This window comes from Octodon degus, unplaced genomic scaffold (genome assembly GCF_000260255.1).
Source record: "Octodon degus isolate 3935 unplaced genomic scaffold, OctDeg1.0 scaffold00025, whole genome shotgun sequence".
Classification (NCBI taxonomy): domain Eukaryota; kingdom Metazoa; phylum Chordata; class Mammalia; order Rodentia; family Octodontidae; genus Octodon; species Octodon degus.
In genome coordinates, this window is record NW_004524601.1 from 18,747,762 (window position 1) to 18,771,795 (window position 24,034).

Here is a 24,034-nt window from a genome sequence, read left to right on the forward strand (position 1 = left end):
TGTGAAGGTGCTATCAGGACTCCTACCTAGCCCAGCTCCCTGCACTTAGGTACTTCTCACCACTCTCACAGTCACTCATCCCCAATTTACTCTCCTCTTCAGGAATTAATGAAACCCAGATAGGGCCCTGGGGTGAGGCCTTGCTCCCCAAAGCTACAAGTATGCCTTAGTGTCTTTACTCTTGCCATGCATTGCCCTGGGAGTAGTAGATTGGCATTAATGTATTAGAATCCCAATAACTTTTTCATGGGATAACAAATGTGGATTTTTCTAGACCACAATGAGGTCCCAAAGGGCCATCTATAATAATGACTAAGGAACACAGCAAATCAATGTTCCAAAGATGTGGAGATATGTGAGGTTTTGAAATCCCTAAAATTACACAAAGCAGGTGACCAAGAGTGCCAACTGGACAGAGGCCTAGATTGGGTCCCCATGACCTGATTATCCAATGTGTTACCTATGTGGGCAGCTCCCTTTGTTTTAGGGCAGATATCAGAGCAAGTGTCGGTCCAGAATAAAGAAAATCATGCTGTTTTGTGGTTTTTTGTTTTTGTTTTAAACAGGGTCTCACTATGTACCTGAGGCTGGTCTACATAGTGCAGCTGTTTTCTTACCTTACCTGGGATTACTGGCATGTGCCACCATATCTGGCCTGATTTTTTAAAAATATGAAATACACTGTAGAAAAGAAAAAGAACAGGTGAAATGTTATTTTTTTTTAATGGAACCACTATGTTTGACAGACTTACAGATAGAAAACAGAACTCCGGAAATAGCATAGATGACACAAGGGGAAAAAAGGCTCCAGTGTTTTTACAGAGCTGATGAACCAAGTGAACCAGAAAGAGAAAGAACAAAATGAGTTGACAATGAAAGAGAAAATTATGAATTGCTATTGAACATTGTAACTCAGATATTAGCCACATAACCCATTGATCTTAACTTTCTCACAATTGAAAATAGGATGTCCAGTGTGTGAGGAGTGAGGCAGAGAGAGTGAAAGAAACAAGGAAATTTGCAAGAGATGTTTATCTTCACATAATGTTTGCCTTTATACTATATAAACAAACTTCAAAGTTCTCTGGAAGATTTTTTAGTTAACTTGCAAAGTTATGTATCATTTAAGGGCTGGGGAGATGGCTCAGTAGGATAAGTACTTGACTGGCAAACGCAAGGATCTGAGTTCAATCCCTGGTTCTGCCAAAAAATAAAAAAATAAAAAAAAATAAAGGCCCAACGTTTAAAAAAAAGTTATGTATCATTTAAGATTGAATTAGATAATTATATTTCTTCCAATATTTCCTATTCTATCCAAGAGAATAAATTAGAACCAGGCTGTTTAAGAGTAGCTTATTGAAGGGGTAGGACAGATTTGCAATTTGCATTTATGGGTATATAATGATTACTTTTATTTTATTGTTTGGTGAAATATCTCAGTTCTTAGTTTTAGCTTTCCTTTTCATCATTCTCATCTATGTAGGAAACACAACCCTAGATCAGTGACAATATTCGTAGGGTAGAGCAAGGTCTAGACTTTGCTAACTGTAATCTATGAGACCTTGCTGCCATGCCGATGTCAGCACGCCACTGGATTTCTCTGTGTCTTACTTCCCCTTCAGTGAAGCAAAGTCACTCGTGTCTACTCCAGGGGACTGCTGTGAGATTTCACAAAATTAAAAGGTAAAACTCTGGGCATGGAGGGGCCATAGAGCAAGCAAGTATTTTATTAATATGAATTGTTCTTGCTATTATGGCAATGCAAATACTAAATATTAACCCATGAGTTATCAAAATGTCCTAGAAAAATATTTCAAAGTACAACAAGAAGTACTAGGAAGTCATTGTTTTCAGAGATTCTGTCTATGAAATACAGTTTAGAAAGTAACTTTGTGGGGTCGGGAGATAGCTCAGTAGAATAAGCGCTTGCCTGGCAAGTGCAAGGGCCTGAGTTCAATCCCTGGTTCTGAAAAAAAAAAGAAAAAAAGAAAAAAGAAAAGAAAAAGAAACTTTGAAAGTTTAATAAAAAGTAGAAGTAGATTTTCAAGAAGGAAAGCAGATATATTAAATGTTGATTGTCACCAGGTTGTTTTCAAACTTCATAATAATTTATTCCTGATGATTTTTTTAACAAAAAAGTATCAAAATTTTAGACCTGTTCCCTTTAAATACTTTACATGTAGTTCTAGAATCATCAGAACCTGTCTCATAACTACTAACTCATTCTCCCAAAACATAAGTGAAACATTTTTAATTCTTGCTCTTAAATTGAATTATTTTCAACACTAAAATAAGGACACTTTTAGCTAAGTATACACAGAAAATATTTTGTGGGATGGAGGATATTGGTAGGGTGGAGACAGATGAAAATGAAGTTTCACAGATCTGGATTCTAGTCCTGGCTCTGCCACTACTAATGAATCACATGCCTTTCACAAGTGTAACTATACAATAACATTAAAAACCAATATTTACTCAGTTTTTTAGATATTGTTTTCCAGACACACTTCAAAGTTCTTTGTGCTTATTTACTCAGTTCTTACAGAAATCTATTGTCAAAGGCTGTATAGAATCAAGATTTATTCTTATTTTTATATTTTTTAGGGAAGGGTTTACAGGGTGTTCAGGGTCTCACTACTAGATCAGACTCATAGGGATCCACCTGTTTACAGCCTCCCAAGAGCTGGGATTACAGGTGCGCACCGCCATGCAGTTTCAATCGCCATCTCAACGCACCCCGGGGGCGGGGCCGGCACATCAGGTGAGGGGATTGAACCCAGGCGCCTGCACCTGCTTACAAATCCGTTGAACTATTTGGCTGGCCCCAAGATTTACTTTTCTTGTAAGCTAATACAGTATTCTGCTCCAAGTATATATATATATTGACTCACACTACTATATATATATATATGCTAGTAGAAGAAATGAGAGACCTGGGTCAGAGGCAAGGGCTTTGCTACTCACACCAACAATAACACCCAGAGGATCCACATCTGCACCGATTCTCTCAGGGCCACATGATGCCTTCATGTGTCAGGGTCATGTTACATGAGAGGAATCCTGAGATTGGGAAACTTAAATATTTTACCAAAAGCAGTAAGCACTCCTCACCTTTGCTCCAGACAGTCCCTTCATTACAGTGGATAGTAAACACACCTGCTCTTTGCTCAGGAGGAAAACACTGTAGCCTTCAAGACAACTTGTTATGGAGAAAAAGCCAATCTGGAAAGAGACAATGTCTCTGCTCCAAAGACAGGCAGAAATACAGGAGACCTATGGAGATTTATTTGCCAACACTAAGTAGATGTTTAAGTAGGTATTATAATGAACTGATTTTATAGAAACCAAACAACAGAGAAGTTAAGTGATTTTCCCAAGGTCATGACTCATGTGGAACCAGATTCAAACCAAGGTAGTTATCTCCGACGCCTGAGACCTTAACCAGTATGAACAAATGATATCCCCATTAATGTGAATATTATTTAAATACACTTCAATAAGCAACTCGTCCCAGAATCTTACACTCCTCCTCTAGAGCATGAGGAGGTCACAGGAGAAGGCTTGGGTTAGAAGCTTCCTTGGAGAGCTTTTCTAATTCAATGTGCCAACACCCTAAGGTTTGTGTTCTGTGCTGGAGGAATAGCTTGTGTGTGGACATGACTCAGGCTAGAGAAGCAGAGGAGAAAACAGGAGAATCTACCTCGGCCATTTTCTTTGCTCATTTTTATAAGATACTTGAAAAAGTAAATCTTTGATTATTATACAGAGTAATTTTGGCCTTTCTAAATTATAGCCCGTGGTTAGTGTAAGCAGATATTTCATTCTAGAGTTTCCCTATACTGAAATTTTCTTTTTTCTATAATATGAGTGAAAATGTTATCTAAGATAAAGCAAGAGCAGTCTTCAAGCTGTTTGTTCCTGGCAAGTTACCAGGACAGCACATCCTGGAGAGAGCTTTACCAAAGAAGGGAAGGAAAAGCAAAGAAACTGCAGAAGCATTTGCGAGACAATCAGGCTATGACTCCTCTTCACTTCTAGGGGACCTCAGGAGATGTTCATCATGGGCTAGAATCTAGTTTTAAAATATCAGTGATTTTGACTGACATTCAAACCCCATGCATAATATCAGACAGTTCATCTTGTCACCATTTAGACTGTGGTCACATGATGCCTGTTTTGCTAAAGGAATTTTGAGATCTCCTGGCTAGAGAAATATAAAAACAGCCCTCTTCCTCCCTTACTTGCTGACATTCTTTAGAAGTCTGTCCTTGAGCCAGGGGTAATGACAGAAGCCTTGACTCACACTACGTAGAAGACTGAGGTGGGAGAATTGCAAGTGCAAGGCCAACCTAAGAATTACAGCAAGACCCCCTCCCAGACAAAACCAACAGAACCTTCACCCTTCTCTCATTCAGCCTACTCTCCTCAGAGAACCTCAGCTATTCCCAGGGCTTCAAAGACCACTTAATGCTAATAATTCTACATCTCCAAAGATGATACACCATACTCACCTGAGCTCCTGGCTTATAAAATCAACTTTTAAAAGATCTCCCTTGGGCTGGTGAGATAGCTCAGCAGACTAAGCACCAGCTTTGGTAAGCGCAGGGATGAGGGTTCAATTCCTGGTCCCACATACTGCACCAGTCCCACCCCCAGGGGCCGCTGAGCCTGCTACCGAGTCTGGGCATGGTGGTGCCCACCTGTAATCCCAGCCCTGGGGAGGCTGAACACAGGAGGATCAATATGTGTCTGGGCTGCATAGTGAGACCCTGTATCAAATACATAAAGTGGGAAAAAATAACCAGCTCTCCATTTCCTCTATCAAGGCCATTTCAAATGTAGCTCATCCACAAAGGAACTTAGTATAATCATGCTGTGAACTCACTAGTTTTCATGATACAATCTCTCCCTCATCTAGCAGTAGCAACAGCTACTCAGGACTCACTGAGCCCCGTGAGTGTGCCTTCCTAACTTCCTCCATCTCCACTAACAATCTTCGTAGACAATACTGCTGATTTTCTTCTGTTTAATGCATCAGCCTTCATTTGGTCTCTTGCTACCTTCTTTAACTGGGCTCTGCAGAGTGATGTCTTATTGCTTCAACCTTTGCATAAAACCTCTCAGTGCCTTTCCAGCTATCAACCAGATAGTCTGAACTCTTCATGCGACCCCCAAAGCCTCCAGAATCCAGCCTTGCTCTCTTCTCCAGCCTCCTACTCACCTTACCCAGTCTATTTCCGGTTTCTCCCCTCAACATCTCTATTCCCATTCCTCACAGATTAGCCCTCCTGCCTAGGATAGCATTTCCACCATGAAATGATCAATTCCTGTTGATCAAATCCTATTCAGTTTTAGTGCCTTAGAAAGCCTCTCCTGGGCCCTAAATCACTGTGGTGCCCACATCTAGAGTGAATCCTGGGCTCAACTGATATCAACACTGTGTGCATCACTGAACTGAAAGCCTGCAATGGCAGTGTCCATGCTTGACCTAAGACAGGGTATTTGGCCTGAGTGAACTGGTATGAAAGGTCTGACCTGCTGGGTTTGGGGGCCCTTCCTGGAATCCCAGCACTCGGAAGGCTGAGACAGCAATATCACTGTGAGTCCAAGACCAGCCTGGGCTAAAAAGTGAGCTCAAGACCAGCCTGAACTGCATAGTGAGACCTTGTCTCAAAAAGACAAAAGGAAAAAAAAAGATCCGACCAGGTGAATGTATGTGAGTAGGACACTTACCAGATGCCAGTGAGCAGCCCCCAGCTTCTGGAAGTGAAGTCTGAAGTTCATTGCCTGCAGACCTGCCTCCTACTACGTAGGTGCTCAGATGGGCATCACTCTGAAATCAAGGAGCGAAGTATCTCCCCTTGGTTTCCTAGAAAAAAACCAAAATTTAACAGCAGAAGTTGAAACAGTTCAAGATTACGCCTTAAGCCAAACAAGAGAACAACTAAAAAAATACAGCTAATTCCAGATTGTTCATCTATCTGATTTTATATGTTGTGCTTTCTTCTCTCAAATTTAAAACTTGCAGTCTCCCAGAAGTTTCCCAAATGGGCATATTTCTCCTCTTCTTCTTATAACTTTCTTTTGGGGAAAGGCAGGACTACTTGTTCCACATCAAACAGGAACTGGAGTTGCTATGCAAAACCACATTCCACTGACTGAACTCTATCAAGTTTATCATAAAAGTCTATTCTGGATCAAATAGCAGCAGAAAGAAAGAAACGCTGTCCACATCACGCGTTTACATTACAGGATTCCAAAGCAATGCCGAGGAAGACTCTCCTTCTTTCCTACCTTCAGCCCACGATCCCTGGGGACACTCCTGTGGAGTCTGGAGCAGGTCACAATTTTGTGGCTCTCTCTTGCTGCTTAGGCAAGAAATGGACCCAGGTTTTCTTAAGACTTAAAAGGAAAATTAGGATAAATTAAGGAAGATCAGGCTCCTCAGGCTGTGTTATATGCATGATCCAGTGGAAAATAGTCACGATGTAAGAGGAGCCCTGGGACTTTCATGTCAACAATAGAAAATTAAAGTGATTGCAAAAGTACGTTTCAAGAAATCAAGGTTCTGACTCCTCCCTCAACAGAGTAATGATTCTAATTAAAGTAAGCACCCCTTCAGATCCACTGTGGAGGGGGCTGGTTTGCCTGTTATTGCAAGCCACTTATGAAGAGTGAGCCTTTTGCTCTCAGAAATGTCTTTGGATTGTAAATTATGTGATAAATTGTGAGCTTTGTACATATAAATTCTGAGCTACAATATAAAGGACATTTGGCCTGACATGAACTCACTAGAACTTTTTGCTTTTATTCTTCTTTTGTGAGGAGCTATACAAGGCAGGCACTGAAGTGGCTTTTGTCATTTGGAACATAATTCGGTTTTTTCACCATAAATCCATGAAGTAGATAATATCTTTTCTTTTAAAAGACAGGAAACTGTGGCTCAGTAAGTTAAGGCACTGCCCAAGGCTGCAGGAGACCATGACAATTCACAGTTAAAATCCTTTCTGGCCTAAGGGCACACCATGCTCTTTTAATAACATTATGTGCAGGTTCAACATGGAGCAGTAAAGACCAGGTATGGGGACACACGCCAGTGAGCCCAGCACTCTGGAAGGCTGAGGCAGGAGGATCAAAAGTGTAAGATCAGCAAGAGCAACTAAGGAGACCTGAGGAAAATAACAGTGTTCTCAAAAGCTGGGGCCATAGCTGGGTGCAAAGGCCTCAAGCTCAGGCACCAGCACAGCAGAACGGAACACCCTTCCTCCAACCTTCTGCCTTCCGTACAGAAACAAAACACACAGACTGAATCAGCAAGAGATGCCATATGGAGTGGTTCGGTGGGAGACAGAGAGGACTTTACTCGTGGGAAGAAGCACAACTTGCTCTGCCAGATCCTAAGAAACCTCTTTAACTGTAGCCAGGGTCTGAGTCTCTCTATGGATCTACACGTGCCCATCCCAGGGACGCCCTCGCTGAAGACCCAACCACCTCACTCCTCCCGGAGAACTTTCACTGTGTGCTTCTCCCTCACTCTGTGGCCCTAGAAACAGACCGGAACTCCTCCCTGCCTGCTGCTCCTGCCCCCAGCATTTCCCACACCCCAGATAGGAGGAGATAAGAAGGCCCTCAAATAGAAGTTTCCAGATTATGAATCATGGCTTACTCAGCCTTTGTTACTGAGGATCTGGAAGCCTTTGAAATACACTGTTGATTTTGGCAGTCTTAACTCCCCGTGCTGCTATCAGGAAACAAGTTACTCGACTGATTTGCTTGAGAAATTACCTCTGTAATGAGTACGTTCAGGGCGGCTTATGCTGAAGGCAGTGGTGTTTAATGTGAAGTGTTTGTGCTTGTTTCTGTGACTCTACTCCTTTCCTTAGACAATGCTCCACTATTTACAGTTCCTGAATAAATGCTACATTAAGTTAAACAAAAATGTCAATAAAAGCTATTATTATTATAGGGCACTTACTATGAGCCAGGCATTTTCCTCTTTCTCCTGCTCTGTCTCTGAAAAAAAAAACACATATATATATGAACGATACAGTATGCCCTGTAGACCATAAACACTTTGTATAAACTAATTTATTTAGGTATAAAAATAACCACGTATATTAGCAGGGCTCATGTAATCTTCGCAGAGATAATTTCTAAGAGAAATTAACATGTGTTGTGCCAGGGGACATATTATGTAGTTAGCAAGAAAAATGCACTATTGTAGCCATTTGAATCACACAACATACATTGTTGAATAACACAATAGCATAGACACCGCGCAGCTCTTGTTGTCGGCAAACATAGATGACAGTAAATGACACGTGCGGCACAGCACGGAATGCGTTTCAGGCACGCGGTAGTCAGTGCAGTGCTACTCATAGCCACAGTGACACTTCGTAGGTAAATAAGTCTCTATTTAGAAGGAACACCTTGTTCAGTGTTAAGCGCATGGTTTAAAAATATGCACATTTATCTTACCATTGTAAAATAGTGTTGTATGTTTATTCATATGTAACACACTCATTTTTCAACTTGGGAAGGTCAAATCTCATAGTCTACCATTTTTGATTTTCCAAGGATAGAGTGTAAAGAGTCCTCCTGAAAAAAAAAAAAAGTTCTGATTTTCTCAAGTGTTTTGAACCACCTGAAAATGAACAATAGAAAGGCCAGTTAGAGAGCACCGTTCTCTTTCTCCCTTTAACCATCCCACATCTGGGACAGTCCTTGTCTTGTCAGAGAGCTGTGGCACGCTCCTGGAAAGATTTGTTAGCATGGACACAGATCCAAAGAAAGTTACCGATTATTGAAGACTTTGGTAAAGAGATTTCCTTATTCCTGTGAAAACTGTTGAAAGAGTTAGATTCCCTTTCCCTGGATATTTTTGTGCGCAGATTCAAGGCCTACAACTATTCCAGTCATCTTGGCACTTGGGGATGAGGCATCCAGCCAGAGCAGATAACAGCTAAGAGAGAGGCAGAGAAACTGAGCTGCAGAAGTTGGACTAAGTCAGCCGAGGACCAAAGACAGCGCTGACTTCTACAGTCAGGGAATTTGCTCCGAGTACAATGCCAGATCTTAGCACCAGCTTCACCCAGGAACATGTTACAAGGCAAATTCCAAAGTCCTGCTACGGACTTGCAGAATCACAGACCAGAAGGAGCTGAGTGACCGTGTCTAAAACACCCTTCAGGTGATTCTGATGAAGTCTAGAGTTTGAGAACCACCAGCCTAACCACACGTAAGTCTTATTTTGTTATTTGCGGTTCAAAAATATAAAGATAATAACTTAAAAAATAACAGCTAGATTTATATATCAATCATGTTTACTGAAAGAGACAACATGAAAAGATACTTAAATGAACTAGTGATAAGTTAAAATTTAAACATTCAAGAAAGAGTAATCATGACATAATAGGATTGGAAAATGACCCTCTTTCAGAAGTTATACCCTAGCACTTTGGATCCAGGCAGCTGAGGTTCATGTCAAGTTTTCCTTACTTATTTATTGTGAAATCTTCAAATAACAAGTCTATTCCTATGGAGCATGTGGCTGGTCTTGGTGCTCTTCGGAATCTTTTTTTTTTTTTTTTTTTTTTTTAATGTATTTAGTACAGAGTCTACAGGGTCTCACTATGTAGATTGGACTCGAAGTGATCCTCCTGTTTTCAGTCTCCCAAGTGCTGGGATTACAGGTGCGCACCACCACGCTCAGTCTCAATTGCCTTCTCAGCGTGCCCCGGGTTGGGGCCAGCACAGCAGGCTGGGATCAAACCCCAGTCCCTGCACCTGCCTAAGCAGGTGCTTTAGTCTTCTGAACCTTAAGTGAGGACTTAGCAAATGTTAGCATTAATGCTACATTATTATTATTGCCAGACGTAGACAAAATATTCATTACGTCGGAGGAGTTCTAAGGAATAAACCACATCCAACTAGAGATAGGAAAGAAATGAGGTCACACTCTTCTGTTTTTCATCTGAAAGCCCAAACAGTGAAATGACTCCACTGGCAGCTGTCCTACCTGCCCCCAGCTCCTTCAGGGAGACCTGGGTGACTGGCCCTCGCATCTTCCTGCTAGCTTCAGAGGCTGTTCCGCAATCCATGCTGACCGGAGCCCTGGCTGTGCTTGCAGCTGCGCTTACAGTGGTGATACCTGTCTGCTCCAGGCTGCCCTGGGAACTGGTGCTGCCTCTCTGAGGAGCCTCTGGAAAGCCACACTTGGCAGGGTGAAGATGGAGAGAAGGGACCAGGGCTTACTGACCATATTGCCCAAGCCTGCAAACGCTAGTGGGATGCAATCAGTATGGCCTGCCCTCCTGAAAGACTCATCCAAGGAAGCAGTGCTCACAACCTCAGCCCCACCAAGTCCGTGAAAACACAGGGGCTGTCAATCATGCATCCACTTCTGGAGTTTACAGTGATGGCTGCGGCTGTCCTAGGTGCCCTGCAGCTACTCCACTCAACAAGTCAAGAAAGCTTGAATTATGGGCCAACCCCACATGACTGCTCTTCTGCCATTCCTGCTGACTCAGCCCTGGAATGTCCAGATGACTCTGCCTCCCCCAACTCCCAAAGTCCTCAAATGGGTCTACAAAATGTATAGCACTCTGGATGCGGTAGGTAAGTCCACCTCTGCATGAGCAGAGCTACCTGACACCACTTGGATCAGTCTAGGAGGGTGTCCTCCGGTGTGCCACCCTCCATGCTGTAGCCCAGCTGCCACTGACCCTCCCTTGAGTGGTCCTTGGAAAGCCTCCCGGGGTCTCTCATCCACAGCTCCCGGGGGAGGAGGCAGGAGTAGCCAAGAGCTACCACACTAAAAGCCCAAACACAAAAGGCTGGAAGACACTGGCACTCAGAGCCCAGAGCCACCAACCCCAAGCAAGCTTCAGACTGTCAATTTCTGATTTCTGTCAACATGAAGCAAAAGAACCCTCATCTAATTAATGACAGACTGATTTGATTAATATTTTCTTTAAAAAATAGGTGTTGCGTTGCCAAATTACTTGCATGATGGAATTTAGATTCAAAGTAAATAATTTTATTATGAAATTTATATTTCATTAAGTAGATTACTATACAATTGCTCAAGAAAAATTAAATTTTAAAATTTCAATATAGCTTTTAAAGTCTAATGTTATTTTTATATATTCATCAAATGTCTAAGGGTCTAATTATAAAACATGAATAATTTTAGACACATTTTTCTCTGAATAAAACTAGGAAAACAGACTAGATGTTAGTAGTTCTAATTATTATGTTTTCCCTTGGACAATGGAATATGGTTGTATATTTCTTTTCATATATTCTGTATTTTAAAAATTTTTTATTCTACTATTCAATGGAAATACCTCTAAGAAGCAAATAAGAAATTAATTTTCTTTGAAGGAACACAGATGTCCAAGTAATCTCAGGACATCCAGGTTTCTTTTCCCCCTCATATAATTGTGATGGTTGATTGTGCACTTTGCAGCATCCAGGTCCTAAGGTCCAGACTTGTTTCTGTTCCTAGAGCTACACTCAGAGCCAGAGTTCACTACCTGAGTGTAAAACCAATGCATGTCTGGGCTTCCAGGTGGAGATCAGCCATGGGAGCTCTTAGGACACCCAAACTACGGCCAGGGGGCAAGCTCTCCATGACCCCGCCATTCTGCTTGAGCGCTGTGGCTTCATACTGGGAATACATAGTAGGCTATGTACCACATGTTTGAGATTACAAATCTCAAGAAGACTTTGATCCAGAAATCAGCCAGCTAGTGCTCTCTGACAAATATGTTCATCAAGTTAGAGTCTGCTGGCCAGACTTGGCAGTGCTAGGTAATTATGCAATCAAGAACCATGGCAACAAGCAATCACAACGTAGGCCTCTAGCAAATAGTAATTTACAGACAATAACTGGAAGGTACACATATTCTACTTGCTCTTTATTTACCTCCCTGATTTATAGCCATTCATTTTCTTCCCTATCTCCATCCCCCAAGGAGAAGGGTGAGGGAAATTATGGCAGGCAATATAACACACTTGTTAGGAGCTTGAGCAGGGACTAAGATAGCCCTACCCTTGAGCCCATTCTAACGAATGGCATAAATTTTAGAATTTAGGTGTCACTGAGGCATTCGTTGCTGGTTTTTGTTTGTTTTTTTTTCTTTTTTTCCTGTATTTTAGGGAAGGGTCTACAGGGTGTTCAGGGTCTCATTACTAGACCGGATTTGTAGTGATCCGTCTGTTTACAGCCTCCCAAGAGCTGGGATTACAGGCGCGTACCACCAGGCCCAATCTCAATCACCATCTCAGAGCGCCCTGGCGGCAGGGCCGGCATGGCAGCCCTGGAGATCGAATCCCCAGCCCCTGCACCTCAATGCTGCTTTAAGAGGTGACTAAAGTAATATGCATATAATGATTAACTCAGTGCCTCATGCCGAGTAAGCACTCGGCAAAGGCTCCCTTCAAATGCTGCTGTTCACCTTCTTCTCCTGTTCTTTTCCTACCTTCTCCTCCATCAGTATGTAACAGGATATAAGCCCCAAGCACTATGGAAGTAAAACCCTCCCACTCTATGTGCCTTCTTTTTCTGGTAATGAGGATGAGGATAAAATGGAAGTGTGTAGTAACCAGGCAGTGAAGCTCCAGAGATTTCAGAAATGCTGGGCTCTGAGAAAACACATAACAAAAGGAAATTAGTACATTGGACGCCAATGTTTCTTAGTGACCTTGCGTGGGCTGGCTAACCATAGGAGGAAAAGGCACAGAAGGGCTGCTAGCCACAGCGCCAAGTTGGACATCTCTGACGTACTAATAATAGAGCTTGTGAGACCTACCAACCCTCGCCTTGCGCTCTCACACACTTCGTGGTTCAACTTCAAGCTCCAGCTACTCATTTTAAGGGTAAAGGGAATGCTGTAGGCAAAGGCTCCTGTGCCTTCAAACACCATCCTCCCGTCCTTGAAGTCTCTACCTACAGCAGGGAGATTCCAGTGTCCCTTGGGCCTAGAATGGAACAGGAATCCTGAAGTAGAGGGTCAGGCCAGACCTCCTGTGAGGACTCCTGCCTTCCTGTTTCCATTCTCTCTTTGTTTAACCCTTAGCTTCTCAACTGTGCAAAATCTAGGAGAGGGAAGGTAGGGTAGCATCATCAGGTACCACCACATCTTGATAGCTACCTCGTGTTTATAAGCCCCAAGAAGAAATAGGGTTTCGATGACACAATTTAGTTCACGTAATATCAAAAGAAAAGCCATGAATACTATCTGGTGCCCTACGGAAAGGGAGAAGGAAAATTTGCAAACAACAAGTAACTTTTAATAATGCAAGAATTCATTTTCTTTTCTAGGCTCATGTGGAGATAAGCAAGGCTTTAAGATCCACTGTGAAAATACATCATGCCATAGGACCAAAATGATCTAAAAAATGATTTAAAAAAAACCCTCATAGGGGGCAAAAGGCCAGAACTTTAAAAGTTAACAAAGGAACCTTACTAATTAGGGTCTTCTCTCTCCTGCTAATACACATTTTTGTACAAGGTCCACCATGTCAAATGGCTATTGAGGGCCTCAGACTTTGTCAATGAGGTGAAAGAGAATTCTGGGTTTGTTATGAAATGTAAAGAGATAAAACACATTATTTATTCCTCATTCATGCTCTGTTTTCTTTAAAAAGTAACAATTGAACTCTTTGTCCGCCCTTATTTTTGGTTTTTGTGTGTTACATCCTACTGTTAATTAACAGGAAGAATAACCATGAGGAGAATCCTTCCATGGATCTACTTTTAGCAATAAAGTTTACATGGTACTATTAAATGTAGTATAGAATCAGGGATATGAAGTCAATTATGTGTGTTAACAGCTCCTGAATTTCCAATTTAATGCAAGATTAATTCTAAAATGTTCCCTTTCTTAAACAACTAAAACTATTATTTCTACTCAAGCTTTGAAAAATGCAAAGATTCAGTGAGAATCAATGTCCAGTGGGAAAAAATGACAACTCTATACCAAATACATTAACTAAATATGAAATTCCCATATACCAGGTTGCATCAAATTTACCCTCCTCAAAATTTTACCAGGTTTGACAAAAGCAGGATGGAGAATTTTTCAGGACACATTTTGGAAGTACACTAGGAGAAGCAGGCATGTTAATATAAGAAGGTGGGCATTTTGATAAACAAAATAGGTTAGCTTTGGAAAGACAGTGTATCTTTTGAAGATGTTTATAATTAAGCCAGTCCAAATGGATGTCATTGTCATGATTTCCACATGCCCTGCTTCAGAACACCAGTTAAATGATTTTGCAGACCAGAGAGGGAAGGCAGTCCATCCAGAGATCCATCAACTCTAAGAACAGCTCTGTTCACAGCAATTGCCAGGTCCTTGTAGATAGCTGCATGTTCCTATGGGTTGAATTGTGTCCTCTGAAAGTTCCTGGTGGGCATCCTAACCCCAGGACCTCAGAATAGAACATTATTTGGCAATAGGGCTGTGGCAGACGCAATTAGTCAAGATGATGCTATATTGGCATAGAGTGGGCCCCTACGCCAGTATGAGTGGAGGAGCCTCATTAGGGAGAGGAAATGTGAGCATAGAGGCACGGACAAAGAGAAATATGGGGTGAAGATTGCAGTTACGCTGCCATAAGCCAAGGAACTAGCAGCAGTGGGGAGAGAGGTCTGGGGCAGATCCCTCCTTAGAGCCTTGAGCAGCACAGCTCTGCCAACACCTTTACTTCACTCCAGAATCTCTAGAAGTGTGAGACAATGAAGGCCTAGTGGTCTAAGCTGCCCAGGTGGTGGTACTTGATCTGGCAGCCCTTGTAGAACAGTAGTTAGCAAACAACCTGTACCCTTACTCTTCTTTCTAAAATTTGCTGCCCTGCCACATGGCATGAAGATAGCAAACCAAAGACTCAGCAAGCAAACCAAACACCCTCATCATGAGGGTGTGTGGGCCCCACTTACCCCTCCATTACCCTCCCACCCCCAGTGTGTCCAGCCTTTCTACATCACAGGGTGATTTCCACAAGGAGAAAACTGACATTTCTTCTGCCAGGAAAGCATAGCCAGCCTTTCACATGTACCCCTTTGGCTGTAAAGAGCTCATCCTCCACTGTAGCTTCTCTTGCTTGATTTAGCTAACTTATTGTGTCTTTTTTGATGTATACGGACCCTTACCTTAACAACTCTCTCCACTTTTTGTCAAAAGGACTTAAATTCTCTTAATAAAGGTAAAAACCTTATCTATCTTTTAACCTATGAAATAAACTGCTCCCTGCCAATGCACACACACACACACACACACACACACACAAATGCACATTATAGCATACCTTCTAGTGGCACTGGGATGTGCTTAATGGTCCGGTCTGGTAGTTTTGATAAAGTGACAATGAGTGTGAACTGGCATACGTTTTTAAAGAATAGTGTGCATAAAAGGCACACATAGCATCTGCATGAGTAAAACAGAGAAGGACAAGCCATAAAAGAGAATTTCTTTTTGTCATGTACTCAGTAGTCACTGTGTTGCATGTTGATTGAGAAAATTAAAACTACTGAATGATTTTTTTATATCCTGTCTAAAATTTGACCAGAATCAGACTTAACAGATTGACTTAACTTTTGTGAAAACAAAATAAAACAAAATAAAACTACCTTGTTTGTCTTACTGTCAAACACATTACAAATTCACCAAATGCTCTAAGATTTGTCACCAAGTTAAGAACTTATAAAGAGAACATTTGGGTCCAAGGCCTCCAAGCAGGATTCAGGGGTAGGAAGAGATGGTACATGGTTCTTCCTTCTCTGAACCTGGTAAAATATCACCCTGGAGCCCTGCAGCCTGATGACCAGGTCTCAGCAAGTTGTCCCCAGCTCTGAGCAGCACAGAGTTAAGGTGGATGGGTCCTCAGGGATGCCTACAAAGCCGAGGCCAGGAGCAAGGCAGACTGAAGCAGACTCTGGAGAGTCACAACCATACTTGGTCTACTTGCCAGTCTCTGCCTCAATTCTGGGCCTCTGGAATTACGTGGTGAGGCCGTCCATGGGAGAAAAAGAACATAAGTGAAACCTAAAGCAACTAAAAAGTTCATATTCTGTACTAGTTCTTTCCACTCTGAGAATAATTTTTTTCCTATCTAAGAAGAAATTCAGAGAGGATGCAGAGAAGAAAAGTAAAAGGGACAAAGAATTTACCAACCGGATGATCCAACTGCGAGTGACTGAATGCATTGAGAATGTGCTCATCTCAGAAACATTTTAGAGTGAAAAACTCCCAAGACAGAAACTCTTTACTAGTTCTCAACTTATAAAATGTCAAGATTTTTTCTTTTTTAGACTGTTCCATTGGTGAAAACTAGCCAACAGCTAAGAAAGAAACTGGAAAAAAAAATCTAAAATGAGTGCTAAAAGCTCATTACTGATTTGTAATATTAATATCTTCTAAGATTCTAGTACTATAATGGAACTTAACTACTTCCTTGGAGTTTGCAAAACAGCATCAATGTCTATTAAATCATCCTTCACAGTCCATGACTAAAACATTAAAACTTCTGGCAAGATCTAGATGGTTCATCTGGATGTCTTGGGGACCTATGGAACACATTATTTTTCCTGAAATATATGAAAAAGTTGAGCATTTTAAACATTTGTCCCAAAACATTTTTTCAGTAAATTTTGTGTGCCATTTTGGAATAGTATAAAAGGAAACTTGCCCAGCTCTTGGGAGGCTGTAAACAGGTGGATCACTATGAGTTGGATATAGTAGTGAGACCCGGAACATCCTGTAGACCTTTCCCTAAAATACAAAAAAAAAAAAAAAAAGGAAAAAAAAGATAAAGTAAAGAAAACTTGGCAAGGATAACAGTTCATATACTCCAGAGCCAGTTTCTCATATCAGTAGCTTCTTTCCTAAGTATCCTAACTCTCCTGCAATGGATGGGCCATTATCAGCATAGTGGTATTGACTCAAGTCCTCACTTGGCTTGTATTTCCTTCATTTGACTCAATGTCTTTTTTCCTATTTCAAGGTCCCATCTAAAACTTCAGGCTGCATTCAGTTATTCCATCTCCTTAGACTCCTCTCAGCTGCAACAGTCTCTCAGATTTACCTTGTTTTTTGATGACGTACAGTTTTGTGAAGTGTTGGTCAGCTAGTCTAGAGAATATCTTTCTTTGGGGATTTGACTTGTATCTTTCCTACAATTACACCACTATACTGTGCTATTATGTGTTTGGGGACAGAAGAACAGAGGCCAATCTCATCAAGGATAAATGCTATAAATGAGATCATATGTTAGTATTACTGTTGCTTTTACATCGTTTTTTAACTTTTATTTTTTATACGACCTATCTGCAATGCATAATGAGCACATTCCTCATGGGGAGTTGGTACAGGTGCAGAACACATCATACCTCTTTCTCTGCCCTGTCCCCTCCCAACCTGGCTGATAGTACTTTCCCACTTTATTGCTGCGGTCATTCATACCATTCTAGTTTCCACCACTGGGAGCTCTTTCACTCAGTTATTCTGTCCCCTTGACATACCCAAAATCCTTGTGTGGTGTTTGTATTGTTCTGAGCATTTGCTTATTTTCTGGTACTGTGAACCACACTTTTCAGGCAGGATTTCTGCTCCAGCCCTTCATTCAAACATTTCTACAAGAAGCCTTTATTCCTTTCATGAGAATGAAAAACCACAATGCGGGTGTTTGGTGCCTACTCTTCTGGCTTCTTGGCCCTCTCTGCCGGTGGAGCAGGGCAATGCCTGTATGATTACTGCGCATGCGTGCATAGCTGTAACTTATGTTACATGTGACCACCTGTGCCTGTATTAAGGTAAACCTGAGTGTCTTAGTCATTTTTTTTAATGCTGAGATGAAATACCTGACACCCACAATTAAAGGTGTAAAGGCTTATTTAGCTCACAGTTTTTGGAGGTTTCAGTCCATACTCAGCTGGCTCTAAGGCAGGCAGCACATGGCAGAGGACAGCAGTTCATTGTGGTGGAAGACAGCAAAAGTACCCAGGGGAAGACAAGCTTCTTTCTGTCCCTTTTATCTTACCCAGACTACCAGGATTAGGGCCATGCCAAACCAATCATTAATCACAAACCCTTTATCCCAGCATCACACCCTCTAGATTCAGTCACTTCTAAAAAACTCTATGTTCACATGAAGTTTTGGGAGACATTTAGACACAAACTACAACACTGCACTCCTGTTAATGTTTCCAACTCTAATTCTATTGATTGGTTGGTTAACTGATTGATTAATTGAGTCAAGCTGTCTTAATTACTTTCCTCTTGTTTCTGGGACAAAATACCTGACACCCATAATTAAGTAAGGAAAGGTTCATTTGGCTCACAGTTTTAGCTCACAGTTCATACCCAGCTGGTGCCAAGGTAGAGTGCCACGTGGCAGAGGGCAGCTGTTCATGATGACAGCAAACAGCAAACAGCAAGAGCAAAGGGAGCAAGCAGCAGAAGAGAGCAAGCCTCTCTCCCTTCCTTATGTTGCATCCAGGCTACCCAAGAGTGCAGCACTCACACCCAGAATCTCAGCATTGGATCATGAATTAATCACAAACTCTAGAAGCCTGCTCCAAGGCTGCATAAGGCTTTGGGGGATACCTAGACACCAACCATAACACTTGTTGGATGGTCAAGGCTGGCCTTTGGCTCACTAGGCTGATCTTGAGCTCCTGCTCCTCCTGCCCCAGCCTCCAAGTGCTGAGATTACAGGTGTGCTCAATGTGCAGCCCTCCAGCTCTCGTGCTTCATAGGGTGTTCTAGCCCATTCCTCTTGCTTCTATGCAATTTCTCATTCCAACACAGAGAAACATGGCTTCTCCTCTCCATCTGCTTCCTTAATCATTCAGCTGGAGTGCACATGGATTAGTTTTGAAACTTGTACCTCTATAAAACAACTACACCAGCTCAAGTGCAGGACTTGTGTGCAATTACCTCACGCCTTTCGCATAACTTCTTACAGACTTCACTTATCCCCAAAGGCGTGTAGGTCAGCGACTTGCCTCGCTGCTTCTGCTAGGCCACTCTCTCAAGTGTACAGCACAGGGATGTGCTTTTGTCACATGGTACGTTTCCTCCTGCGATCACCTAACTCTCTAAGTGTTTTTTTCTTGGTTCGCATACAGTCAAATTGACTGTTACTGGTGTATATCTGTAGATTTTGACCAGTGCATATTGACCTGTGTCCATAATTACAGTATTATACTGAAGAACTCCATCACCTTACATTTTGCTTTACCTCTTCTATGGCCCCTTTCTTCACATAGGCCCCTAGGAATCACTGGTTGCTTTACTGTTTCTGAAGTTGTGGCTTCCTCAGAATGTCTATCATGAGAATTACATACCTCGTAGTCTTGCAGACTTGTTTGGCATAGCAGCATCCATTTCAGATCCTTCCATGTCTTCTCACTGCTTTATTATCATTACTGTGTAGTATTCCATTGCATGGATATATTACAGCTTGTGTTGTTTAATTCATCCACCCATAGAAGAACATCTTTTTTTTAATATTTGAGGAAGGTTAACTTTATTTATTTATTTTGTTTGTTTGAGTTCAAGCCTGGGCTTGAACTCCAGTGAGTGTTCCTTTCCCTACATGCTCTCCGGCAGTTGCTCTTGTGGCTAGAATATCAGCCATTCAAATAAGAATGCAGTTCAGGTCTCACTATGCCATTCAGGCTGGCCTTGAACTCACTATATAGCCAAGCCTGGGCTTGAACTCACAACAGTGCTTCTTCCTCAGCTGCCCAAGTGATGGGATCACATCTTGGCTCAAATATGAGGTAATTATGAATAAAGCTACTCTAAACTTGCATGCAGACTTTAGGACTGTAGGAGTCAATTGGGTAAGGACCTAGAAGCAGGATTCCTGGGTCCCATGGTACAGCTACATTAGTCCTGGAAACAAGACAGCCAGTTACCTTCCAGAATGGCTAAGCCAGCTTGTACTCCCAGTGAGCATTCCTTTCCCTATATGCTCTCCGGCAGTTGCTTTCATGGCTAGAATATTAGCCATTCAAATAAGTAGACAGCAGAATCTCATTGCTGTTTTCATTTGTAGTTTTGGAATGACAAAGTGATGCTGAGCATCTTTCAACATTTGTTTAACATCTGTGCATCTTTGATCTTCCTATGCATTTTAAATCCTTAACTTATTGGTCATTAAAGCTGGATTTTAATATCACCTTTCTGTGTAAATATTCTCAGGAAAAATGCATAAATTCGTATTACACAGAAAATATCCTTCACACGTTACCATTTTTTTTTTTTTTTTTTTTGTATTTTTTTAGGGAAGGGTCTTCAGAGTTTTCAGTGTCTCACTACTAGATCAGACTCGTAGTGATCCGCCTATTTACAGCTTCCCAAGTGCTGGGATTACCGGTGCACACCACCACGCCCAATCTCAATCACCATTTCAGCATGCCCCAGGGGTGGGGTCAGCACAGTTGAATCCTTGGCCCCAGCACCTGCTTGCAGGCACTTTAATCTACTGAGATATTTGGCGAGCCCTTGCACTACCAATTTTGACATCATTGGCAGAAGAAATCGATCTTAAATGATTAAAGTTGAATATTTAACAAGTTATTTATTTGAATACGCATGGGATTTTAAACTTCCTTCCATATCCAAGAAGGAAGACAATACCTCATAATATAATCAACCTAACACTGAGGGTTAGTGACTTCTTAAGCCTTGTTTGTAGCGTTGTCTGGCCTTGTGTCCACAGGCAAGTCACTGTCCCAAGTGAGGCCTTAGTTTCTATGTGTGTTGTGCAGTGTGGTCGTGGCAGTTGCCCAGGGCTGCTCCGGACGCCCTCCTATGGCCCTTCATGTTCCCCAGCTCCCAGATGCTGGCCAGAGGCTCCCTACCCCGTTGCCCTTCCTGTGACTCCCGCTCCCTTCCACAACCACAGTCTCCCTGATGTGGTGGTTAGCATCCTCTTAAACCACTCCTGAAGTACATGGTAATTTCCTCTTGTTTTTCTTATCCTGGAGATAAGTTTCCCTTGTTAATTTTCTGTGTTTTTTTTTCATATCATCTAGCAAAATTTCTTTGTTTGAGAGTAATTAAATGTTATCAGAGAAACCTAAAAATAAGTCCATTGCTTTATAGTTTACGTTAAAATCACCTTGGGCTGGTGATGAAAACGGGAATTGAATGCATTCCATCCACCTGTAAAACTTCTGAAGAAAATGTGGTTTTTGAACAATTTCAGCTTTAGGGTTACTGTCTTTCATAATGGACAATATCCTAGAAGCAAAGAAATTGAGTCTGAAAAGCAACAAGCCAGCAAAGAGTCTCTCAGGATATATCTGATAACCTCCCTTTTCCTCGCTACTAAATGTATCCTGTTGCCTTGAAAGAACTGAATACGCCTGCCTTACGCAGTGAGCAATTTCTACCCAGGGAGTATTTTACTCATTCAAGTTCATCATAGGTCAAGTTAAAGTGAGTCCTAGTGTAATTCATATTTCTCCCCACAGACATCCTTGACTGCTTCAGGATATCTGACTAATTAGAAAAAAATACACAGAGCAGGCACGGTATGTGACATATACTTTTTGCTCAGGTCGCCCACGTGTTTAAGTCTCACAGACTTCCTCGTAGGTCTCACACTTTTTGCAAAGTCTTTGAAATCAACATCTGAGCGGGAAATACACTTGTGCATGAAGTACGGCCTTGAGTCAGTCAGGAGGTGGATGAGAGGGAAGCAGTACTTTCCCTCAGGCTGAGCAGTCTCTAGATGAAAAACTCCATATTCAAAGCCAGAAAAAAGAGAATTGTCCTCAATGACCAGCTTGCAAACATGACTATCCGATCCCACCTAGAACCTGATGGCTAAGGCCTTAATTCAGAGGTTTGAAGGAACCCACCGTTTCCCCCAGCACATTTGCCCTTAGTTTGAGCATGCAGTTTGTCTCACTGGCCAGCCAGATACATATTCCTGGCTTTGATTATGTTTGAAATTCAATAAATGATTATTATTGAGTTTGAAAAAGGAAGGGCAAAGAGGCATTGAGGAAAGGCTGAGCAGGACTCATCTTTGAATGAAAAGTGGGCCTGATACCACAGTATGCCCCAACAAACCGCTTACACCAGCTAGCCTTGAGCAACACGCTTCTCTGGTTTGTCCGCTGTGGGTGGAGCCTGGGCCACTCACAGCTGACATAGATCCAGGTACTTTTGGGTGAAATAACACCTGGAAGGTTCTTAGGGTAGAGCATTATGAAGATGCTGAGTGGAGAACTGTGGAATAATACTAAGCACAGATGACCGGAGAGTTATCCTAAACATTAGATCAACCATAAAAGGTCTCCAAGCTCCGCACAGTGAGTGCAGGGCGGGCACTCAACCTGATGAAGTTCAAGCCCAGCCACAGCTGCTCAGCAGCTGTGAGTGTCTGCCTCACAAATATCAACAATAGAAAGAGCGTGGGTTGGTAGCTCAGTGTTAAGGCCTTAGGTTAAGTCCCTGGATACATTTGATAGCCGGTCTACCATATGCACTCACACACACACACACACACACACACACACACACTCTCTCTCTCTCTCTCTCTCATTCACAAACACATACATACTCACACATCTTGAAGAGAATTATGCACTAGGACTGGCTTTTCTTGTCCAAAGAAAACATCCCTGGAGTCCAAATTTTTAAATTTAATAATTATTCCCCTATTTTTTTCAGCTGCGCAGAGTATCTGCTACTTTTCTTTTGTGGAGCACTCGAAATAAAAATAAAATGCTAAATCTTCATAAGAATTTGCCACATTCTGTAGAATGGTTCTAGGCTCTTTATGTGTAACTCAAGCTACATCGTCCTGTCGAGGCTCTTATTGCTGTTTGCCAGGACACTCTAGATCTCTGAGTCCCCAACAGCTTTGTGTTAGTCTTGAAAGCTGTCATTTTTTAATTTTTAAATTTTATTTATTTATTTAGTACACGGTCTCACTCCAAAGCTTGGACTCATAGTGATCCTCCTGCCTCAGCCTCCCTTGTGTTGTGATTACAGGCGTGCACCACCACTCTCGATTTTGGCAGCCAGCACGGCAGCATGCCATGCAGTACCAGGGATTGAACCCAAGTCCTTGGGCTTGCCATGCAGGCGCTTAGACTGCTGAGCTCTCTCCCCAGCCCTTGTCAGCTGTCTTATCAGGAGGCAGCTTGCTCTCTCCTTCAGTGTTCTCTGCCAGCTCTGGAATGTGTGTGGGAAGCGGGCGATTGTCTTGGAAGGGCTGTACAGTGCTCTTGAAATCTCTCTGTGGCCTACTTGGGAATAGGGGAGTGAGCTTTACAGTGAAACAGCAAGAACAGGGCAAGTTGGAGGAACTTTGCTCATTTCACCCACGCACATGAGCAAAGAGAACATGTGTCTCCCCGTGAAAGATCAGTAATACTGCTGTGCAAGAAAAGTCACTAGGGTTGGTTACCACAGCACAACCCTAGTACTGTCCATTACTTGTAACCTTCTATCTTGTGCCCATTGCTTGCACAAGGTATGTGCATAGTTTATGGCACCTGATTTACCTGTATGAGTTCATTTTTCCCTTTTCATTGCTTGAGTATGTTTTGCAAAAATAGGACTCTGGTCTTTCCTGGTAAACAACATTAATTATATACTGTATATTCTATTTGGAATTCTATATATGGAATTGGGAGGTGTCACAATTTACAATCTGAGTAATCACTTCAGCATCTAGCTCAGAAATAATTACTATTTTAAATGATTAATATGAGTCCTTACTACACGAAACAGTTTATGGTCATTATGTCCCTCAACCTTCACTAGACTACTGTGAGCTACGTAGTGTTCTTAATCCAATTGGATGGATGATCAAGGTCTAAATGGATGATTCTCAATAGCTCAGCCACTAAGAATTTGAAAAACAGAGCTGCTAGTTCCAGAACCTTGCACTTAGTAACACTGTTACATCTTACACAGGTGTTCTTGCCAACAAAATAAATCAACATTTTAATACATTCTATGTATTACTTCTCTGTCTGAGAGACAGCTGGAAGTTG